The sequence below is a fragment of the Manacus candei genome, unplaced genomic scaffold, assembly GCF_025592945.1.
Source record: "Manacus candei isolate 608988 ecotype Guabito, Panama unplaced genomic scaffold, ASM2559294v1 h1tg000015l, whole genome shotgun sequence".
Classification (NCBI taxonomy): domain Eukaryota; kingdom Metazoa; phylum Chordata; class Aves; order Passeriformes; family Pipridae; genus Manacus; species Manacus candei.
The window spans coordinates 25,795,524-25,815,535 of NW_026138063.1; the positions used below are offsets into that span (position 1 = coordinate 25,795,524).

At 40.5% G+C, this 20,012-nt stretch overlaps 1 protein-coding gene across 5 annotated transcripts in view; it reads right to left on the bottom strand.

Annotated features, from left to right (window-relative positions):
* Window positions 1–20,012, bottom strand: part of LOC127468434 (glypican-5-like) — a 407,170-nt gene that overhangs the window by 79,623 nt on the left and 307,535 nt on the right. The window lies entirely within an intron of this gene.

A 20,012-nucleotide genomic window follows, 5' to 3' on the forward strand; every position in this document is an offset into this window, starting at 1 on the left:
AAAACATCAGAAGAGTCAAAGCTGTACCAGCACATTCAGACATTACCAAAATAAGTGTTCTGTGTGAGCAAAACAGGCCCTTTCCCCAGGCCCCCCCTTTACAGTGTTCTTACCTGTTTCTATTAAAGGGACCTCAAGGTTCTCTCCTCCGCAAAACTCTAAATATTATGTTGTATTTCCTCATTATTGCACACTTCTGAGAAGCAGGAATGTTTTCAGAATAAGTGCAAACCTCTTACGCTTCCTCCCCTCTTGGCAGTCTCAGAGAAGCAGGGACTCACCTCACAGTATGGTCCCGCAGCAACAGAGCCAGGGAAGCAGAGCAGGGTGGTGACAGCAGCAGGTCATATCCAAAGCCCCAAAGGCTCCAATTGAAAACCAGGAAAGCCAAAGCATTCAGCTAACACCCCAGAAACAGATCCACCTATAGCACAGCTCAAACCACTACTAAGCCCCCAGGCTGGAGCTTAAATGGGGCTCCTGGTCCCACAGGGGAGGATGAGGGAGTGGGTTCCCAGGTGAGGCTGCTTCAGTTAAGTAAGGGTTGTTGGTGCCACCTGGAACTAAGAAGCTTAAAAAACAAAAATGAGGTTCTGTGTTTTAAACACCCAGAAGCGTGAGCTGCAAGTACCTTCCAGGGTGGGTTTAACAGCACAGAATTCACCTGAAATGTTCATGGCTCTTGCACAGACTGGTGTCACTTGAGAGCCTCTAGCAGCACCAAGACAAAAAAGATAAAAAAGATCACCCCAGCTGAACATCTAAAATAAGTGGAACATTTGCAAAGAATGGAAAAGGGGATGGTTAAGTAGATTCTAGTGACCAAGGAGTATAAGGGCAGAGTGTGAGATACCAAAAGTCAACCTGAGACTTGGAAAACAATGTGAAAGCCCAGGGCAAAACCGTTCTGCAGCTGTGTATATTAAAAGTGAACAGTAAAGCAGAAGAGGAGCTGCTACACTATTCAGTATGTGGCCGCTCACTCCCTCTGTTTTGTGATTATGCCAGTAAATACATGCAACTGGAAACTGAGACTGAAATGTCTTAGTAGGAAATATATGTAGGAATGGTCCAATGTCACATGTTCCGCCTGTGAGAAGCATTAGAAGACAGTGATTCACCATGAAGAGTTATCCACGGTAATGTCTCTGATGGAAAACCATGAGACAGATTTGTTTTAAAAAGTTTTGATGGCTAGAGCACTAGAGACAGACCGTATGGCTAAACACTCCTCTAGCAAAAGCCATGCCAGCAAGGGTTTAAAGATATTTTCTGCAAACAGGGGAAAGGTGAATCCAATTTCCGGGACTGGAAAATGAGCTTTTCAGGTTGCAGTAAGTAGCAAAGATTCTTCTCTTTTCAATCAGGCCTCACCTGCAGTCATGAATCCCCCCAAAAGAAAAGGCTAAATGGTAATTTATATTTAGAAAGATGCAGACCCAGTCTCATGAATAATGAGGTATTTGAATTACAGGTCAGCAACACTGTAAATAACCCAAGTTTTGTACAGGAGCTCTCCTGAGGACGAGGGTTCTACCTTCTGAGCAGTGCTCCACGATGTACCCTGACACAGGCAGGATAACCACTCTCTCACCACACGAGGCACAGATTAGCCTGCTTTGGGGCACATTTATTTCTTCCTCTTCAACTTAACCCAAGTGCCACATGTTGCAAAAATATACACGGAGTTATGGGCTGACTCCAGAATCAGAGCTGCTCTGTAAATTACCCATGCTGGACTTTCTAACAGAGGGAAGTAAGAAAATATTTGTTGCCCAAGTAAAATGCAGGAGAAGTACAGTCTAATGCTAGGGCAGAAGACAAGCTCTTTGGAGAGAAGCTCAATTAATTTTATTGCATTGCACAAAGGATGCTATTATACAAAAGAATTATTCCTTATCTAATTTCTGCACACCCAGAGAATTGTGTCCAGTGCCTGCAGACAATACATCCAGGTATAACATTAGCACACTATCCAAGAAGCACACCTTAGAGCACACTAGGGCCATAATTCCACAAGAGAATATATTTTTATGGAAAAGTCAATTTTTCACTTCCATAGCAATGTTTAAGTATTGCCATATGTTTTATGATAGTTTTCTCAACATTAAAAATACAACTTCAAATAATAAAAAGCAATAAATATGTTACTTATGAATACAATGGCAAATGAAGCAGGGAGGAGTTCTGGGTTCAGTTTTTTAAGGTGGGTTGATATACTGCAGCTCATTCTGTAGGGCTGACATACCAGTAAATGCTGCTTTTCTTTGGCTCTTTCTTTTCTTCATAGGCTTATTATTGCTAATTTTCTTCTTGGTTGGTGTTCGGTGTTTTTAGAGAGGAGAGAAGAAAAGAAATGAGGGACAGGATGATTCCAGTTGTTGCATCTGGCACTCCAGTGACAGTTTGGAAATTACTTTTAATTAAAGAAGTGTTGATTTTTTAAAATTAGAGTAATCTGAGTCTGTAACATGCAGCTGGGAAAGCAAACAGACATTAGTTCAGATGGTAAGCACGCAGTGAAGACAAGTAAAAGGAGGATATTAAATGGGATCCCATGTGATGCAAACATTCAGAATGGTTGGCGTGTGTGTCCATGAACATATGTGTGAGCACAAGTGCACCCAACAGAAGGGCTGCCACAGTCAGAGCTGGGGCCAGAACTGCAGCTTAATGAGAGGTTGTAAAATGCTCTCCTTAGAATTCCATCTGATTAGAAAAGCAGGTGATTTGGAAGGATAGTCTGATTTCTGGTGTGACATCACCAGATACCACATCACCTTGGGTAGCAGGCCAAGTGTAGGACTTGCCTCAGAGTGCCAGAGTCTGACTGCTTCCTTAGAACCAACAAAACCCCCCTCTCTCCCCATTCATCACCTCTCCCATCAGAATAAGTGGCAGGAGAACCAGCCTCAGGCATACAATAGCTCACCAGAGCAGGGAGCTACACAGGCACAGACAGAAGGGAAAATTACCTGTGATGCTTTCACTGCAAGGGACAGAAACACTGTGAAAATCTGGTGTGATGCAAAAGAAAGCTCAGAAGGAACACAGCTTGTTCTTATCTGCTCTAGATCCCACAGAAAAGCTATAATTAAGCATACAAATAGCCCTAACTGTAAATGAGAGAGACCCAAGTACTTGCTGTAGCTTTTCCCTGTGTAAAAGCCTCAGGAAGGCAAACCCCCAAGCACTGCCCTTGCTTCTCTACAAGCTACGCACAGGCACTGCACCGTGGTAAGCTCAATACCATGTGCTCTCTCCACACTGAGATGTCGTTTCTCTTCTCATCTCATCCAAAATCACTATCACATAAAGAAAATACCCCTCAGTACCATTCCTATTAGCAAGCCAAAGTCCAGAGGAGTTCAGTGCTCCTGCCCTGATCACGTTTGGCCTTGACAAGTTTGGCTGCAGCTGGAGTCTGACGGGGCTGAACTGGCAGAGCTGAAACTGCAGGGGAGGGTGATTACATGCTGCCAGGCTGTAGAAACTGGAATCTTTGAACCTAAGAGAGAGGATGGTGTCTGGGGGATGTTGTAAAGATATTTCTGATTGGCACTGAAGGGTTGCAAAGAATCAGTAGAGAATTAGGCTCAAATGGAGTTACTGTGCTCAGCTGTGGTGCTACGTGTGATCAGGGCGCAGCACTTCCAGGAAAGAAAGTTTTAAGGAAAGCAGGTGCCAGCCAAGACATGGAGCACAAGCCTGGGCATGGCCAGAGAAAAGGCAACACGTGCTATAAGTAGAGCTGCAGCATGACGAAACCAGGAGCTCAGAGAAACCAGGAGCTCAGAGAAGGATCACGAAGGGGGCTGAGAAAACACTGAGCAGGGACACGTGATTCTGAGAACTACCAGAGCTGTGTGAGCGGTGAGGGGACACGGGTGATTTTATCCCCACCCTGAGCCCCTGCTGAATACATTCTTTTCTGCCTATAAAAAAAATGCCAATAATTGAATCCTAAGGCACTGACAGCTTCTGAGATAGTGCCAGAAAATTAGTATTTAACTTTTTACCCATAAGCAATACCAAGGGAATGTTAATAAAGAACAAAAAGCAAAATATGGATTTAGATTTCACAGCCACAAAAAGAGCCTTTCCCTCTGAAATGCTCAGCTATTCCCCATGCTCATGCACTCTGTAACAAATGCTGTCCTGACTCCTTCCCTTGCTCCGACCAGGAGGATCTTCCTACCAAGGTAACCTGCTCCAGCATCTGAGTTTCCTCTAAAGTCCCTCAGAGAAAAAATCACATTTGATACTTCTGAGATCTTAAGACATACTTATATGACAGAAGTGCTCAATAATTTCAGACAAACATAAGAGATTTTGAATACCGCATGGATTCTTGGTATCTAGAAATTGTGAACATGGATCATTGTACTAAGTTTTTTGTGAGAAAAATCTGAAAAGAAATAACAATAATTAAAGAAACCCCTCAGGCTGAGGTACTGACCTCTAAGAAAGGTTGAAGATATGAGATTTGAGAAAATGAAAACTATTCACATGGCACAAACAATTAATGTAGTTCAAAAAAATACACTGAGATTTAAACATTTCTCGTAAGCCATTATACATTAAAATTGAGGCTGTTCACAGATTGTCTTCTTTAAAAATTGAATCTTCCTTTTTTTAAATTTCAGTAAATCAGAATGTTTCATTTCTCAGTCAGAATTGCTAATCAGGAAGATGTGATACAATCTGCTGAATCTCAAGAGTGCTAAGATATGAAGGGCCTTCAGCAGTGGTACAGGTAATTAAGTTTGTTATGATTTTCTATATATTCTGCAGCAGAAAATCTGATTGCTCTTTTGGCAAGGGGCCATGCCTGTTCATCTTCAAAGGTGACCTGTTTTAAATTTAAAAATAAATATTATTTAAAGTTGAAGATAATTTTATTTTAATAGAGTACATAGTACCAATGTACATTCTTCATTACATACAGAAATTAATTTTTTTTGTCTAATATACCAGTATATTGAAAACTTGTCTGAAATTTTTCATACATATTCAAAAGATGAAAACACTAAAGGCAGGTACTTAGCTGATGTTAACTAAGATGACAGATCCTGGGGAGCTCTATTAACATACTGGCATACTAATAGTCTGGAATTTTTTGGCTGATTGTAGTAAAGGGAAGATTCAGGGAAGATTCTTCGAAAGAGAAGAGAACTTAGCATAATTTTTTCTCATTATTGGTATTTCTCAGCAATTTCCACGAGACGTTATGAGAAACAATGTCTGTGGGAGTTCTCCACAGGTTTCTTATTACTTGACAGCAGAATGAGAATGTTATTTTGGAAGGATCACAGGGTTAGGGGCTCCACATTTATCTGGTGCTGGAGAGAACAGAACCCTTTTGTGCCATTCCTTGGGGATGGCATTAGAACTACCCTGTGATCTAAAAAATGTCATAGGTGTTCAGTACCTCCAGCTACTCTATAGAGCTAATCTGAAACTCTTATAGTCAGCTCAAAGGTGATTTATTTAATTAAACAGAAATATACACACTTCCTAATCTTAAACCTTGATCATCTCAGCCAGTATTCAAACTGTAACAGTTCTCAATGCCACTAATACACACATGCTCACACATCTGGTTCTAGCCAATAGATCAAATTAGTTTTCTTCCTCAAGGAACTGTCACAAGTGAAGCCCCCAAGGAAGCCCTAACCACATGCATCTCACCACTTCTTGAGATTTACTCCCAACATTATTGTACAAGCTATTAGACTGAACTGGAAAAAAGATGACTGCAACCATGTAGCTGATTTACTGTACAGACAGCTGCTTTAGCAGCTAACTAATATTAAAAGTATCTGACCAATTCTCATATAGAGGCTTTATTAGTTTACAGGCACAATTTGGATTTCCGGGAAATTATTCCTGTTGTCCATTCTGAAATGATACTTTGTTTTGATGAATTATAGTATTCAAGTCTCCAGCTCTAACAAATATGTTAAAAATAAGCCAAACAAAATAGTAGTCTTGGGGCACTGTATTAATAATCTGGAGTCATTTAATTTCATCATGTTTGTGTATTTTTCCTAAGAAGTATTCACTTAAGATAAGGCAATAATCAAAATAAATTTATCTACAGCCTGTAACAACTAGTTTTCCTTAGCACTGTGCACTACCTAAGCTTAATGGAGAATTTTAAAGCAGTATTAATATAGTACTTTCAAGTAAAAGGTGTGATTTTCCCACAGATGCATCAATTATTACATTACCGCATCTTGCCTGAGAATTTTGCAGTCATGCATTTCATGATGGGCATTTTAAGGCATTAATGCTAGGCAATTTTCTCTAAATTCTTTTCTGGACAAATCTCCTTAAGCTCATAATATCTCAACACTTTCCAAGAACAAAAGCCTTACGTTCTGAGGCAGCGGTGTTAATACAGTCTGGGCACAACACATTTATGATAACCACGACTTCTTGAGAGCACAGGAGAGAAGAGATTCCAGAGCTGCTTGTTTTGGGAGCACCAGGTTGCCATGCCAGGGCAGGTGGCTGTGAGGCTGCTCTGCCATGCTCCCCTCACACAGACACTGCTGGGGCTCAGCGCGGCTCAGGCGGTTCTGAAACCTTGCTGAGAGCCAAGAACAACCAGCTGGGGATCCCCATTGCCACACCAACGTGACTGTACTGAAACAGGGCACAGGGAGAGGGAGCTCCTGCATGCCCTGGATCTCTGACCTTGCAAGCCGCCTGTCCCAGCACTTACTGGCACATGCATTGCTGGCGCAGCTGCCCAGTCGCTGCCTACAACATCCACACCCAGATGTGCCTTGATCTCAGAACAGGGCATGGATCCATGGCCTGGCCCTGCAGGAGCCCATTCCCAAAGGGGAGGCTGCCATGGGAAAGCCTTCTGTCTCAGAAGGCAATTTATGACCACATCCCGAATCTCAAAAATCAACGAGATGCGCGATGCGTGGGTGAAATGAAAAGAGCAGAGAACCTGAATGCTCGCTAAGGAGGGAGTTTTGACTATTTACCTTCTAAATTTGCTAGCATTTACCTAGCAGCTGTGACCAGTATCATTGCAAGGACTTAGCCTTAAGGCTCTTTTGGGGGAACACAGCAAACAGAAAAGTTATCTCCAACCAAAATCAATGCACATATCTGCAAAAAAAGAGAAAGAACCCTTAAGTAAAGACACACTTGTGCCAGTGTTCAAGCCTTCTTTGTAGCATGAGGGAACAAATAAAGAAGAGCTTCTGTTTTATAACAGTCTGCTGCTTTTAAAAAATTACATTATTAAGACAGTATGTATAATCCATAGGTGTGTCTAAAAGGAATGCATAGAGAAGAAAGGGATTGTGTTTGATTATATAAAATATAAGTAGTGATGGATTACATCGCATTCCAGTATCAGCAGAACGTAAAGAATTTGAAAATAATGATTTGACTTTTAACAAGATGCAGAGTTTGTTCATGGTTAGTCAGAAGTACTGTACTTCACATAAATGCTTCACAGACGGTGACACAGTAATTACAGCACTGGGAAATGGCCACTCTCTATCTGCTCTGCACTTTAAGGACTAAAGAGAGATTTCATGCATATTGAACACACTCGTGTTAGCTCAATTCACTTTTTCAATATTATTTTATAAGGCAAGAATAATATAAATTCTAAATTGCTATTCAAATGTTACATCTATCTTATCATGAGTTACATTTTTAATAAAATGCAACTTTACTTGAAGCACACATTTGCATAATCTGTGCAAGAAAACTGGCACTGTAGGAATTTATAATTTGCTTATTTCTTACAAAACCTTCTTTTGATGTATTCTGCAGGTTGACAGGGTTTCAATGTATTTATACAGATAGAAAAATATTTTCTGTGGTTGTGTATTTGCTTCTTTGAGCAGACTTCTTTAAAGTTTGCAATGTATTCTCATAGTTTGCAAAAACAGATTTATGATTTATCTGCAGTTTAAAAAATTAATTTCAAATCTTCTTTGATACAACACACTTCCAATTTTTGTTGTGACACAGATTATTCAAATGTACTTGACAAAGAGTATGCGAACGGATTTCAAAGCAGGAAGTTCAGCTGACAGTACCCAGGCTTCTGTGTGAAATCAAAAGGGTTGTGGGTTTATCATCTCATGGATGGACAGTGATAACTTGGGGTTTTTTGGATTAATGGGGAAACTCCCACTGGGCATTTCCCAGTGATGCTTTTGGGTAAGATGCTAAACCACTGCTCTGTCCCCATTAGTGTCATGCATATTTTTCAGTTACTGACAAGCTCTCAGGGACTTGTTAACATGACACAAGACTCTAGAATATGATTATAGTAGGGGTTTTTTTTGATTTAAGTTCTTTTCAGCTCATGATATCCATGTGGAGTTTATGTCACAGGAGTCAAAGCCTTGAAACAGCCTGGAGACAGCCAGTATCTTCCTACCCAACTGGGTAGGACTGCATATCCAACAGATTCCTTGGGAACAGGAGAGAGAGTCACACTTGGATGCTGCTTACCAGTGTAGGAATCCCCTCTAAGCACCAAGGGACCTGACCAGGAAACTCTATGAAAACCTCACATTCTACACATAAAAATATGATATTGCCAATCAAAGAATTGCTGCAACTACAAGAAAAGCCTCCAAATACGAGCTGAATGTGATTGTAAGACTCATGACTTGGAGCCTCTGTTGAGGCTTTTCTTCAGCTTTGGAAAACCAAAACCCGGGCAGTGCCTTGCTGGTTTCATGGTCCAGTTCATCACTTGGAGGGCTGTAATTAATTCCACAAGGACAGTGGTGATCCCACACAGACAGTGCTGAAGGAGAGCCTGGCAGGCAAGGATAAGGCAAGGAACTTCCAAGAGAAATCCCCCACCTAAGGTCCATGGAATGAACACAAGTGCAGCAGGTATTTACCAGACCACCTGGAACACTTGGATGTTTCTCACGCCACAGACTCAAAAAAAAAAAGGAAAAAAGTCCCTATGGCTTTAATAAAAACTGAAGAGCTGCATGAAGAGAGAAATTAACTTCCAGTGAACACGAATAGTTGGTCACTTTCAAAAACAGTAATTTTTTATAATGTGTGAATATAACATGAATATTTCAATTCTCAGGACAATTCTGCAAGTACTTTCTATAATGGGTGATAAAATGTTCCAGCTTGGCTGCAACTGTACTAAACTGTTGTAATTGGATTCTCTGCTTGAACTTACAGTGGGACTGCATCCCATTTCTGGGACTGTATCTCAGTTTTGAGAGAATGCTTAATCATCAATAGCTGATTAGAAATGCTGCCATGGCCTCTGTAAGTTATATGAATTGGGGTATGAGAAAAAGCCAGTGTCACTGTTCCTTAACCTGAACCTATGTAATTTCTGTGCTTTGGCAGGGGCCAGGCTCATCGCTGCAGGGCATCCTGGGCAGTATTTTGCAGGCAGCCTTAGGGATACCAGCCTGTACAGGAGGGAGGAGGGCAGCACAATCAAACGGTGTGTTGGCTCAAACTGTTGTCTCATTAAGTCAAAGGCAAAATCCCCAGTGATGATTACTGGGTCAGGATTAAGCCAAACTCCCCCATCTTGGTTTTACTGGCCTTTATTCTTTCTCATGAATTTTAGAATATAATGCCTTTAAATCCAGAAGAACTTTCTGGCTGAATATATCAAGCTTACTAGATGGCTTTAAAAACTATATATTATTTACAGGGGGCAAAATATTCCAGCCTGAATCTGTATTTTTCCTTTTGTATTCAAAACCTACAAAAACACCCCCTCAAATTAATGTTCTTCCAATTGCACATTACCAAATGTTTCCGCTTTGGAAAAGGATACTTTTTCAAAATAAAAACACGCTTGTGGCTTTTTAACAGGACGAAAACTGCTTTTCCCCCATCAGCTCTAATGTTTTTCCATCGTGTAAGAGATTTATTCTGATCCAGTTTAGCCCAGGGTGCTGTGCTTCCCCCTGCACGTTCAGGTTACTGCAAATGTTCTTTGTGCTGGCTGTCGTAACGCGTTCTGTGTGTGTTGCAGCACTATACATATTTAAACAGGCTGTTGCTTTACAAGCACATGTTCAAAAGATTTTATCTAATCAAATTTTAAATAGGAAATTACTTGTCTGACTTCACATTAGACAGCTATCCCTTTCCATGCTGTTTCCAGACTGGATTATTAGGAGTTCACTACTAAATGGTCAGCAGTGTGTCTGAGTCACCAGTCTTAATTTGGGCTATAAATATCAGATGATGATTTATTACTAGGCAGTTGCAATACTGCAATAGCAAATTCTCTTTAATCTCTTTAATTTGAGATGAATAGCAAATAGTTTTGAAAGCTGAGAATTTCTGAGGTCCTCTGGGCAAATAACAGTTTCATCAGTTGGTTTCAGCATACCCACTTTCTAGGGAGTCCAAGGGTTTTTCAGTTTGGGTTTTTCATGCCCATACTGATCTAGTCCTGCTTATCTTTGTGAATTAACTACCAACTTTGGAAGGCTACTCTATGGTAAATGGGCTAAAATTGTGACTTTGAGAATGTTCAATGATTTTTACAACTAAACTGAATAAAGTTTGAAACAGTAGCTTTTACCCTCATGTGCTACCTGGGTTATCACTGTTTAACATTCCTGCTTCATCTGGACCTCAGATGAGAGTTTATGATTCCCACAGTGCCAGAAATTGTACTGTCTGCTTATTCAAAAGTAGATGTTTGCTCATCAGAATATGCAGTTACTACTTTCACCTCTTCCAAAATGCTGATTACATTTCTTCTAAATGGCACCAGCCAAATGTGTCTCACCCCTTTTGGGGAATGCAGCTACCCACGCGGGTCACTGGTGCAAGGTGAGTTTGCTTGTGCAAATCATACCTACACCAAGAATGTGCATCATTCCAGAAAGCTCTAAAGTAGGAAATGGACTTAAATCTTGCTGAAATGAAGACTAATCTGCAAACTTGACAGAAGTGTTTATTTAGAAGTTGAACAAACTCTAATGTGACACCAGATACCTCAAGAGAGAAAAAAAAAACCAAACAACAAAACATTTTCTAAATTTCAAAATACCATTTTGTCATATTCAAACTTTGGTTGGTTCCTTATGGTATTTTATCTCATAAGTAATTCAAATTTGGCTTGACAAACTATTAGACATTCAGAGAAGAACAAGCACAGTACAGGGTTTGAGAAACTGATTAAAGAAGACAGCCTAAAGAATGTTAGAAAATCTGTCTAAATCCTAAAAGACAGGAAGACAAGGAAGGAAAACGTTTTCTGATTGTGATATTCAGGAGCCTGAACTAGGTATACAATGTAAGTCAGAAAAATAAAAGCTTCTGATACAATTAAACATGAGGGGCAATTAATGGAGGCAAATGGAGGAAACCAGTTTAACAACAGTGTTAGAAGAGGTGTTGTAGGATCCTATGTCCAGCTGACTTTTCCATCACTGAGAACTATGATGATGACCCTTAGTAATCCATAATTTAGAGACTTCATCCTGTTTGTACAGATTCAGGCACCACACTCCGGTACATCATATAAAACCAAAAAGGTTTCTAACTTGGCTCTCTTGCAAGGTATATCCAGTTCCTGACTTCGTACCTAGCAGATGGCATTACAGCCTGACACACCCTAAAATGCCTCTGAAACGTGTCAGCTCTCCTGTCCATCCTGGACAGTAATTTCAGGGAAATATTACTCAACTGCTTTCAGGATTGAAGGACAGAAATAAACACGCTTAAAAACCCATGGACAGGAGACCCTGTGGGACAAAGCAGATGCAAAATCACCTGCAGAGGAATAATGTGCCTAATCTTTGAACTCTTTTCAGGGAAGGTATTTAAGGACGTGCTGGTTTAAGTTATTGTAAGTACCTTGTTCTCAAGGAAGCCAGATCCAGTCCTATAAATTCTTGATCCTGTTGATATGTCACATATTTCAGCCTGAAGTTCTGTTCTTTCTGTAGTAAATCGTGTACAGAGTACAGAGCAGTTGTGCTGTGCTCTCTGTTACTGTAAAACTAAACTGTGCTTTCTTTTAGGGTACTGTTTTGATCCTAAATTTCTCAGCTGAGACATTGTGATGGCATACCTGTTGGCTTCAGGCACAACAGCACTCTTTTAAGAGGTATTATTTTACCTTAAAATGGACACTCAAGGAATAAAAAACCTCAAAATGTGTACCTGGTGTACTGAAGGCAGTTTCTTTCCAAAAGTAAAGACAAAATGTCCCCAGGAAACATTGGTTCAAGAGAGAGAGGGAGGGAAAACAAACCAGAGCAGTTCTTTTCCTCCTCTAAAACAACAGCGACTGCTCAAGCTTTCCTTATGAACCATAAAACAAAGGAAGGTGGCAGCAGGGAGAAACAGAAACTGCCTTTTCCTTTGTCAGTGCCTTTCAGCTGTATTTCCACTGTCAAACAGCTGCACCACCTGCCTTTCACTTGTGTGCAATGAGAGATGACAGAGGGTTTCTTAAAGCCTTTAAGGTTTCAGTAATTCATAACCTTGTCTGAATTAACCTGGAATAATTTACCTTTGGAAGAAACGAGGTCCAGGGTTTGCTTTTACTATCTTACTTCCTTGGAGAAATGTGTGGGGCTTTTTCCTCTAGACATCCCCATGTGCAAACATGTTGCTTCTCACAGTGCTTCCCCGGATAGGACTAAAATCCTAAAACAGTGGAGCACGGCTAATGCTTCCAAGCAGCGTGGGGTGTAAATGGCACAGTGATTCACTGTGCTCTGCTTCTCACTCTCCTGCTCTCACTGGAGAGCAGCTGAGGGCTCCATGGAGGAGGCAGAGTGGCAGAGGTGCCACCTGGTGCAGCACATGGATCAGGGACCAACATCACTGTCACTCAGCTCTGGCCAGGCCAGTGTTACCTTGTGTGGCACAAAGAGTAACTCAAAGGTGAGTGTTTTCCTTAGACTTGCAGGATTGTTTAAATAACTTACAGTCTAATGGCATTCCTATTTTAAAGGGAGCTTCCATTAAGTTCTATGAATTATCTATTTTGGAGCAATTTGAAGGACTTTTCATTTTTAACTCCTCTTAATTAATTTTGCCTTTATGGTGTTTTGGGGGCAAATTGCCTTAACTTTCTCATTTATCCTATCACTGCTTGGCATGACAGAGATATTACACCTCTTAAGTGAATTTCTTGTCAGAAGGATCTAAATCACACAGCTCATGAGAGTTACTTGTGAAGGATCAGTTTTACTCCCCATTTACCTTGGCCTCTGAACTCTGGGTGCCAACATGATCCTTGACAATAGCATTCACAGAAGAAAGTACTACAAGTGTGGGGTCAAACTATCAACCTGCAGCCTGCCCTTATAGCCTGAATCAAGAAGTATGTTCTGCTTCATGTATTTAGTAAGGCAATTTTTCTTGGAAGCTTGTCTTTCTCATATTTTAGCCATCAAATACAAGTTGCTTCATGCTCTTGGTGGTTTGACTACGTTGTTCCTCTTTGGGACCATTCAGCTTTGGGAAAGTTTTGTTTATAAAAAGTTCATTTTATTAAAACCTGTGAGAAATGCTGGTGAGTGGGAATTCATTGGAAAATGAGGAGATGGGTGGCTTTTCAGTTTAGGGCTGTTTTCAAAACACATCTCAGAAATATATGTACACATGTAGTTGCTCCTGTGAAAAGTAACTAGATAAAATATTGCTGACAAAGGCAGTGAAAATTGCTCTGCTGTAATAAGTGTGTTCAAGGGACAGAGATTATTCGTAATATTTTTTAATAGAATGTTGGTAAAAGCGTATTACCCTTCAGTGATCTCCAATGCAGTCTCTGATGACTCCTCATACAGAACTACTGCAAACACTTAAGCCCCAAATGTCTTTATCTCGATCTCTCCAATGTTTAATTTCCTCCTACAGAACACGCATTGGAAGACTTTATACCCTAAGCAACTAAAACACTTTACCTTTTAATTTTGTCTAAAAGGTGCTAAAATGGTCAAAAATGTCTTGCAATTTACATTTCTCTGGTGAAATGGTAAAATTGCAACTCCTCAGTTACCATCTTACCTCTTTGAAGGCACCAAAGATAGTACCAAAGCTGTTTAGAGAGTCACAGAGCTGGTACAAGGACTGTTATTCCTCCAGCTACTGTTCTGACCAGCATTAAGAGACAATCCGACAGGGGATGTGTTTATCTGTCATTTGTACAACTTCTGTCTTGAATGAATCTGAGCGGGAGCACTGGTGGTACTGGGAACTCTCTCACCTCAGGTCTAGGAGTGAGAATCTGAAGGAACTGAAATCCCATTCCTTTACACCTCAAACTGTCATGTAAACACTGAGGTTGAGGAAGGATGAGGAATGGTTCCATGATTCTTCTCCTATGCATTTTCGTTGGAATTATACTGTGTAATGAAGAACACTAAATGACACGGAATACCTTATCCCTGTGTTGGCAGATTATAAAAATATTTACTCAGGGATAGGGAGGGTGGGAAACCTCTTTCTTTCTCTCTCTCTTTTCTTCCCTCCCCTTGCAACACTTTCTCTTCCCACCCTCTTCTCAGAGGCCCCTCTCAGCTGCCCTCTGATCCCATTTGCACAGAGCGGAGCCTGCAGGAAATGTCACTGTCACCTACAGAAACTCTTAGCAAAGTGTACCCAGGAGGGAACAGTGGGACACCACTACCAGATCAAAGTAACTCATCTCAGGATCAGATCTCACCAAGTTCAAATAAATAATCAAAATCTGTACTTTTCCTCCTGGTTATTCAGGTTTCTTTGGTTTTCTCTGCTCCCATGTTTCTTCCCAAACTCTATCCTACAAGAGAAGCCGAAGCCAGAAATCTGCAGTTGTGGAATTACCACCTGCTTCCCCCACCATGTGCTGAAGGCCCTGGCAGGGTTTGCTTATGGTCCTCTTGACAGAGGCTCGTCTTTACCTACCACCCCTGAGTTTTCTTTAAAATCAGACTTACATAAGAGTTTAACCTGTTACTGTTTTGTGGATAGAAGGAGGCATTTACACTAAGGGCAATCTAGGAATTTGTAGGCTCTCTGAAAACAGTGTCAGATAAAATGTCTTGAGCAACAAAGGTTGTAGAAAGATGGCTTTGTGAGGCAATGGGATCAGGAGGAGGCATGATGGAGAGGTTACTCTAGGCAGAAAGATAGAAGACACTGAAAATGCAGTATTTCTGTGAGCCAGGATCATCTATGAGGATGTGCGGTGATGAGAAGTTGATGAGCATGGCTGACTGCCAGCAGATATTATGATCTCAGAATATTGATGTTTTGTACTAATAATTACAAAATCAGCAGCAGTACAATTGCATATTTGGATAAATACAAGTGTAAGTGCATCCTGTGACATGTTGAATGGAAATAAGTATGATTAAAATGACAGGTCATACAGTAATATTGATGCCAAGAGAAGAAAGACAAGCTGGGAGAATGATAACATAATAAAGCGTAAAAGAATCTTGATACTCAAAAGGAAAAAACTGATAATGAAAACATTCATAAGCCAGAAACATTCATAAGTCAGAAAAATACATTAACTTTCCATAGCTGTTGAGAGCAGATACAAGTCAGACATAAGACAATAAGAAAAAAGAAAATCTACTTTTCTGCACTTGTAAAGGTATTTTGGGGCAAAAAACCCATCCTTCTCATAAGCCCTGAAAAAAAGAATCTATAACCAGGGCAATCTCTTCAGACACTCTGTCTAGAGCAGAAAGATGGACTGAAGCTGGGGAGTGCCTACCCAGCTAAGAAGAAAGCCGGGGGTTCTTGACATCTGAATATGCTAAGTGGATTTGTTATAGATTCCCACTCAGGCACTGAACTGTGACAATAAGCAGGATGTTCAACTGAGACAGCCAGAATCAGGAAGTTCAAAGCCTGGCTGAGATGCCACAGGATGTGTTTGCTTACTGAATCCTGCACCAAGAGACACGATTTTAAAGTATTGTATAAAATCTGCTGTGCTTAAGGGCACTTCTTGTTATTCCATGGAAACCCACTGCTTTTGGGATGGGGACAAAGCAAAAGCCCATCTCTGCATGGAGCAGGCAGCGAGCTGGGGGAAGGTAAGACCAATGTCTCCATTTTCCAATGACCTAAAGTTGCAAGGCACGTCAGGTTTGGGGTTAACACATGTCCTACGTGAGGACACGCTGAGCTTTTTGACCCATATAGAGACTCTAACCTCAGGTGGGTGAATCTGGTGCAAAGACTGCAGTCCATGTACACCTGACATTTGGGTTTGTCTGTTCTGTTCAGTGCCGGAGGACCCAAGGGTAGGTTAAACCACGTTTTCCTTAATCTGTGCTGTTTGCTTGCCCTGCCAGCAAGAGAACATCTTTAGTCCAGCACTAGCTACATTCCTAGTACTTTGCAGGATGTTGTATCAGTCTCCTCTAGACAGAAGCTTGGATTAATTTCTGTCCCACACTGGCTAGTGAAACACATGGCTGCATGTACAGTGCAGTATCCATGCCGGTGAGGAGGCCCAGGAATGCCTGTGTCCTCCATGCACAGACAGGTGTGCATACAGACCCATGGCTAGAGGGGGTATCAGCACAAGCTTTCCTAACCACAGTGCTCCACAACTACCACTCAGCCCAGAGCTCTACAAAGGGCACTTGCGCTGGCACGAAATGCAGGTTCCTACCTGTGGTCTGAACATTTCCTCCATCTTTGTTGAGTGGCTAATCACCTGATGATTTCCCTGAACAGAGCTCTAATGTTGGTTGTCACTTCTTGGGTGGGGCCACATGACAACTCACAGCTGTGCAGCACAGCTGGGAATTGGAAATCCCCTGCAATAACTTCCTTCCGCCTTTTCACAGAACAGTCAAAAACATTTTCCTTTTCCCTGAACAGCATGGACAGGACACAGTGTGAATCTGCTGCTGTTCTCTTTTCATGAACAGCAGGGCACTCATACCTCTCCTAAGCAAACATTTCCATGGCTCAATCCTGCAGGGCAATAACAATCCCTGCTCTTTGCCACATTGCCACCACCTTCATTTTCAGGGCTTATGAAGGAGCAGTTCCATCACTGGGCTCATCCTGTGACCAGCTCCATGTCAGTCTGTGGTTCTGGGAGCACTCTGTGTTCAGCAAGGCTCAGCACAGGATGCTGCTTTGCCCTTCTGCCTAGAAACCTGCAGCACTGCAGAGTGCAAACCACAGAGCAATTTCCCCATCCACACGCAAGATTTATATGGCTTACTTTCCTCTTCTTAAATCTCTCCTAACAAAGCTTTGTTCAAAGATGATTCACAGATGTTGTCATTAAAAAGTTGGTCCTTGCCAAAAAATAAATATGGGCCTGCTTGAGAAACTGCTGTTCCCACAGCTTTCCCCAAGAAGAGATACTTGTGGTAACCGGTAGGGCCTGTGAGAATATGACATTTTAAAGTATCTTAAACCATACACAGCTTTCGAAAAGAATGCCGGTTTCCTGAGAATTTATCTCGTAAAATCATTTGGATAAACCCACATGATAATTAAGCCCATTCTGATTGAAGAAGTGATCTTTTTAGATAACAATCAAGCAAACACTTATTTGTAACAAAGAGATAAATAAAAAAAACAGCACTAAATACTGTATCTTAATTAAAGATTTAAAATAAAATTATTAACTGCTATGCAGGCATGATTCTCAAGGACTAGGAGGTGACAAACAAAAGGACAGGATCGTACTATCCAATGCAGGATAAGCTGACATATAGAGATGGCAATCCCCAACCAAACAACCACCAAACCCAAAAACCAGGGAAAAGGATATGAACAGTGACCTGGCTGGAATCGGCATGCACAGAATCACTTACGTGTTTACCTACCCAGGACATACTGGAATCTAAAACCAAGAAGCCTGGCCCTCTGTTACCAGCTTGGAAAAGCCCAGTGGGGGACAGCAACATATCCTGTCTGGGGAGAGCTTTACTAATAGTTACAAGCAGAAACACTTAGACAATGGAAACCCAGATATTGACAAAACTCCTGGCAATTTATTGGTAAAGAAAAGGTAATTTTTATTCTGGGAGTTGGAAAGAAATGAGTATTCAGTAGGTTTTCAAAAACTAAAAGCAATCTGAGTCTTTTGCAATGCTCTTAAGTGGTAAATATAATTTTCATGTAGGTTTCAAATTAGTGACAGATGTAGTGAATTTTTATTACATTTTAAATTCAGCATTTTACCCGTTGACATTGAAATCCTTTCCTCTGTCTTCTGTTTTTCATGGACCTGTTGTTAAAAGCACGACTGCTCTGCTTTTATTCCTTTTGTTCTGCTGCATGACTGCATGCTAAACATGTCCTGATGAGCTCGGTGGCATTTTAGAGCCCTTGTTTGTGTCTCACTCATACCTGCTGTAGTCAGTAAGGATATTCCCACTGACATCACCAAGCTTCAAATCAGGGGATTTGGGATTGATTTGGGATTTAACTTTAGCTTCATTCGTATCTCAATTCACTCTGTGTTTCAGGCAAGCAGGGAATAGGCAATGTTGTCATGTTCCACTTCCACAAAATAATGGTTAGACGTACTTGACGGGTTTTAGGTTTAGGAAATAGAAGTTCACAGGCTGAACAATTGCAAACACCATCTAACAGACATGCAGCAGGAGGAAATTCAACTAATCTGATGTTTGTTATTCTTTAACATTCTATTAAAGCAAAGCAGCTCTATAATGAGATTACTGCATTTTATCTTTTAATTGTATCCAGATATTCAAAAGAGATTTACTGCTAATGGCTTGTGTACAGTACAATATTTTAAAGCTAATTATGATACAGCATTACTATTGTCACACAATGAAATACTTATTCTTCTGTTATGAATCAATACCATTTTCTAAAATTTATTGTAATTACCTTTTTAATTGGATATACACCCTGCTAAATTCTGAAACAGCTAGTTTTGGAGATATAATTCTTTTAAATCCAGGATGATATCAGCATAAAGTATTTTAATTAAATAGATTGCAATAAAGGGGCAAAAGAGACATTAAGTAGCTTTCCATTATTAAAGCCAGCTGAAAGTCAAGTCTTCAAAGTGTTCAAGTTTTTATTTTTGAATGCCTGAACTCTGCCATAGTCCCTGTAAGCATGCACACACATCCTCCCAGAACACTGTATTAACAGACTGATTGTTCAGTGAAGAGTAGGTAGCACCTGGCTTTGGTTTGTATTACTCCATATAGAGAGGAAAGCATATTAAAGTATTTATCCCTCCAAATCCCCAAGGCCTAAAACATCTAGCAATCTTTTCATTGCTTATGGATGTAATACACTACAAATAAAAAAGTTGAGTAAATAGTTTTAAAATAACATTGTGTCACAGTTCTTCTGCTCAAAAATATTGGTGAGCAGATGATGAAAACCTCTACTTGATCTGTTAGTTGCAATTACTTAACCATTTTTAAAAACACTGTCCCCACATAATGGTACCTCATGTACTCTGATCATAATGCCATCCACACAAATTAAAATTCAAGTAGTTATAAGCTGGTGCTGCAAATTAGCTGTAACAGTTTGCACATGTTTCAAAGTACACATTTAAGCTTTGTTTCCCTGAGCAAATACTCACAGGAGGAACAACTGAAGTCTTGACTACAGGCTAATCACTGCATGTCTGCAAATCTTACCTGAGTATGGGATATCTTTCCTCCCCTCCACTCTGTGGTAGAGGGACAAGGAAAAGGCCTTTGTTTATCTCAGCAGCAGTTTAAAACTTACCTGAGTTTCAGCTATCTCAATAACCATTGCTTTTCAACACTCTTACACCTGTATTTCATCTACTTGCACATCCAATCCACATTATATTGACAGACACTATGGCAATTAAAGCAGTTACATTTTGATGAGCTAAAATGAATCAGAATTTACAGATAGGAGAAACCAATAATATTATTCGGAAACACTTTACTGAGTTACTAAAAGGATTTAACTGCATATTATATTGGCAGTATGTTGGTGGAAGTTGAGTTAGATTCTGATGCTGATTCTACACTTGATGACATATTATCCAAGTAATTCAATGA